The sequence below is a fragment of the Pavona decussata genome, unplaced genomic scaffold (assembly GCF_977016875.1).
Source record: "Pavona decussata unplaced genomic scaffold, jaPavDecu1.1 SCAFFOLD_366, whole genome shotgun sequence".
Lineage (NCBI taxonomy): Eukaryota > Metazoa > Cnidaria > Anthozoa > Scleractinia > Agariciidae > Pavona > Pavona decussata.
The window spans coordinates 526,821-531,694 of NW_028145742.1; the positions used below are offsets into that span (position 1 = coordinate 526,821).

General features: G+C 37.2%; 1 long non-coding RNA gene across 1 annotated transcript in view; it reads right to left on the reverse strand.

The window, feature by feature from the left end:
* LOC146452553 (uncharacterized) overlaps positions 1–2,036 on the reverse strand; it is a 172,781-nt gene extending 170,745 nt beyond the window's left edge. Inside the window, exons 1-2 of the long non-coding RNA XR_014859686.1 lie at positions 944–2,036; positions 42–777 (exon numbers count right to left, since the gene is read on the reverse strand). This is a non-coding gene — a long non-coding RNA (uncharacterized LOC146452553). The remainder of the gene's footprint in view (positions 1–41; positions 778–943) is intronic.
* Positions 2,037–4,874: the final 2,838 nt, after the last annotated feature.

Below are 4,874 nucleotides of genomic sequence, written 5' to 3' on the forward strand. Positions count from 1 at the left end.
CAAAACCGCCCCCCAGAAATAAAAAAACTTATGGATAATACCTAAGTCCTCCGAGACATAACCCCCACAAAAACCATAGTTAAACTGTAACTTACTATTTCTACCAAGTCACAAAAAATATTTTAAAATGTAAATAATGCAGTTAAACAACCAGTACACACAAGCCTTAATTTTGATTTAGGATGTGACTGGTGTAATTAAGGACAGTGCTTACTTATACCAAAGTATTTTTGCGCGGTTTATGACTATGTGCGAAAAGCGTATTTTAGCAAGGGCTGTTGGAATCCAAAAAGAAAATTGGGGGTAACCACGCATTTTTCAGAGATGATTAAGCAACAATAATTCAAAAAAGCGTAAAAAACAAAGCAATGTATGGAATTTTTTCTCTATTGAAGCATAGTTTTAAACTGCACAAAAATATCCCCATATAAGTAGACGCCCCATAGGAAACCCGAGTATCTCGAGCTGCGCAGAATGTAAGCGCAGTAACAAAAGTAGGCACCGTCCTTAAATGTGTTTGTTTCATCAGCTGACTAGAATCATTAGAACATGGTCACACCCACTCAGCTAATTAGAGCCCAGTGTTTTTATGCTTTGTATTCCATAAACTGTCTGAAATTATTGAAAGTGCCATGGTCTTTGAAGCACAGGGAAATTGTATAGTGTAATAGCACTTATTAAGCATTCAGCCATACTGGCTGTTTCATTTTGCTCAATTTCATTCACTGTTGTAGGCTTTTTGAATAGTGTACTTTTATCCATTTCATTCCTGAAGTACTTGGATATGTTGTCGGTTAATATGAATCCAAGTTAAAATGATTTCAAAACTAGGTTGATTTGTATTTTCCTTTGTTTAAGGATTTTGTATTTACATCTGGGACAAAGGAAAATACAAGTCAACCTAGGTTGAAATCATTTTAACCTGGGATTCATTTTAACCTACGACAGATATGCCTGTTCTCTCAACTGCAAGTAAATCTTGGATGGCCAGAATGGCCTCAAGTTTCTTGAACTCCATTGAGCCATCAAAGCAACAAAAGGAAAATGCTTAAAAGAGAGTAAGGCTTTGCAATTTAAAACATCCTGGCTATTAACATGGCAGCAACATTGCATGTAAACAAAACTCAGATAAGGTGATTCTTTAGTGTGACGGAATGAGAAAATGAAAATAAGCTTTAAAATTAAACTGCACAAAACTATGAAATTCTTTGTGGATGAGACCATGCTCTAAGACAGACAGCAAATGCTCATGTCCTATAAGATATAGCCAGATTCGCAGACAGTCCAGGTCGCCACACACAGAGAGACTGTGTTGCTGGACTGTCTGAGAATCAGGCTATCTGAGATATAGTGTCACCCGAATTAGATAGAAGGCCACAAAGTTACATATATATGCGTGTGGCATACAATCCCTATTAACCCTTACTTATCAGTACTTTTAAGCCAGTTTCAGAGCTCCTCAAGCAAAAAGAAGTGAATGTAATCTTTTAATATTAAAACTTAGCATGTAGCATGTACCATATTGGTTGTGGGTGCACGTTCAGTTGTCAGAAATATTTTATTGTCAGTAACAGCATCATTTTATTAGTCGGCAGGCCGACTTTGCCATTAGCTTAATTTATTAGGAGAAATAATTTATGTAATGGTAATTATCAGAAGTGAAATATAAATTAGAATAATTCTTTTTAAAAAAGTTGCAAATGAGAAAAGATGTTTTAAACCACACAGTGCAATTGGTATTCTTTTTACAAAGAACTTTGCAATTTTTGCCACGTGTCATAATATTGTTTCTTATTGGTTATACACAATGAGAAAATGTTTACGATTCAAAATTGCTGTGCAAGCCTGAAAAGCGATATGTGCATTGTGATAAAACTAAGTGACAAGTGTGTGGATGGGATTTTGAAATAATGTATCAGAGCATTTTAACACTGTATTATGACTATAGCTGCTGAACAATATGTCAGCATGTTGAGATCAGAATTAAAGAACTAATAAAGTCACAATTGACAATGATTGATGTCTACATTGGTGAGTTGGTTTTTTCCCAGAAACATTCTTGAATACCCAGGCTGTGGCAAAGGAAAGTCGCGAAAATGTGAGGGACAAAGTCTAGTATGCAGACTTGTTCCAAATGGCTCAAGCTGGTTTCTCCCCTACTTTTCATCCCTTAAACCCCTAAGGCAAAACAACATTTTGTCCACATCCAGGACTGACAAACTCAATGTCCATGTATGATAAACCATTTTAAAGCTTAAAATTTAAAAGTTCAAAAACACCCCAATCCTTGTAAATATTAGGTATACCCCTAAACTATACCTTATTTTGCAGTTCTAAACATTTTCATTAATGTGAGAAATGTCTTAAGACCCACAACCGTTAGGGGGGTGGTGGGGGAAGTTGAAAAGTCATGGGGGTGGGGGGTTGGTCAACCATATCACTTATGGGAGGGGGTTAAGTTTTAGTCCTTCTTATGAGTACTGATATTCACAAGACTATCTTGGTGTCAAAAATATCTTAGAAATCTGTCAAATATTGACAGAGTTATGGCATTATGTGCCAGTTGGCTCTCTTACGAATTAGATTAAAGGATTATAGGGTGCTGTACTTATCAACGTTTCGTGGTCGTCATTTTTCGCTAACAAAATCACACTATCTACAAGCAAAAAATTCAACACAACACTCGTGAGAAAAGGAGTGTTTTCAAAAGCGGTGGACATAAAACAAGATTTGCTTGTAACGTGATAATTGAAATTTAAGCTTTATAAGCGGAAGTTTAAGCTTAAGTTATATTCGACCGGCCTTTTTGCATTGAAAGGTCGATAAAATACCCAGTTCAGGAAAGATCAAAATGTAGCACTTAGCTTTGTTTTCCTCGACAACTGACTTGACTTGGTAGCAGCGTGGTCACAAATCTAGCCTCGCCCACTGTCGATTAAGCTCTTCACAATTCTTCACGCGAAAAGAACGAAAAAAGCAGCTGGCAAAACAATTTTGCAAACCGTTTTCTCCGAGATACCACTGCCGAATTGAAGCCGCGAAAAAGTGCGCGAAAATTTTAGCCTCGTTTTGGTTCCAAGAATTTCGCCCAGTCTTTCGTTGTCAACTTTCCTCGCTCGTTTCCAGGCTATCACAAATGAAAAACTTAACCTCATATACGAATTTGCTTTAATCTTTAGCTTGATAAGACGTTGAACAGGAGCATTCAACGCGTTTGTATGAGAAGATCTCCTGCAATTAATTTTTTTCAAAAAACAATGCCCCTTTGAAATGTTTTTACTGAAATATCTACAACCTGATCTTACCAATACAGTCACTCATTCATTGGGCTTAATGTAGTTTTACAAAACCCTTGAAAAATTCAGAGTCCTGGTCACATGACCGATGATATGCAAGGTACTTCAAGCATCATCTATACAAATAATTATGTTGCAATGCTCTCGACTTATGCGCCGATCAAATCGAAACTTCAACATCCCCCCCCCCCCCCCGGGCATTTGACTTTTTTCTGTGCCCGGGAGTGGGGAATTTGACGGGTAAGGCCTTCCAGGGGGTGGGAAATTTGACCTTGCCGTGGTGGGGTGGGGAAAATTGAACCGGAAGTGTCAGGTTTCAAATCGTCTTTTTTTTTTTGGGGGGGGGGGGGGGGGGGTGTGGGCGCCGAAGTGGAGAGATACAGCATTACAAAAAAAGCTTACAAAAAAAAAGGTCTTCAAAAGTGAGAGTACTTAAATATTAATTATTTTTATAGATTGTATATAAACGATGTAGATTTTTTTATACCATGTGTCAAGCTGCGGCTTTGTCCCGCTGTGAATAGTGAAAGAAATCAACACTGTCGAATGAAAAACCGCTTTGGCTTAAATTGCAGAATATCCTGCCACTGGAACAACATTCTACGTTGCTGGCTAACTAATTAATATGTATTTCTAGTTTTTTAAACGATGTAGTTTTTTATGCAATGAGTCAAGCTGCGCCTTTCTCCCACATTTGTGTCTACAGAGGTTTTTAGAATGTAGCCACAAAACAGCAGTGAACAGTTAAAGAAAAAAAAAAACATTGTGGAATAAAAAAAAGGGCCGCTTTGGCTTAAACTGCAGAATACCCTGCCACCGAACAGTCTACGTAGCCGGCTAACTCATTTTAACAACCTTTGCCGTGTTTCGGAGTTAGAACAGCAAGCCACTTGCTGATTGACATTGCCCGATTTAATAAATTCAATTTCCAATCATTAGTTTCAATGTTAAAGTTGTGGTTTTGTTTATGGTTGTCCAGCGGTTGGTCTGAAAATGCACAGATATGTTTCAGATTGCACTAAAATTCTGGATTCAACATTTTAGGGTCACTGCTTAATAAATGCATTGTTAATTAATGGACCAAAGAATTTAGGCAAAACCTAGTCTGTTTTGTTGGCCTTACCAGGAAAATTTAATGTTACACACTGTTCGGAAATTTGGGAGAAAAGGAACAGAATGCTTGTTTCAAATATTTTCATTCAAGAGAGGTACGTAATAAATTTTTTTTAAGGAAGTGGTAACTTAATTGTTCCATTATAGTATTTATATTTAGTGACAGAGCTTAGTTGTAACGCTCCTGTTGTTACTGCAGCCGGAATGACTCCTTTGGGATGCAACTCCCAAGAGAGCCTTTCAGCATGCCACCATGATCAAATTCTACTATCTTACATTTTTCGGCAAAAATGGGAAAGTGAAAAGTGGAAAAAACTCAGTCTGTATACCTCTCTGATGGTCACCCTTTCTGACATTAGGCCAAACTATTCATGGGACATTAATTTTTCTTTTTGCCCACTGCAATAAACCGAGATAATGATAATTACAACATTAATACCAACAAAAGAAGTGAAAGTCATAGTA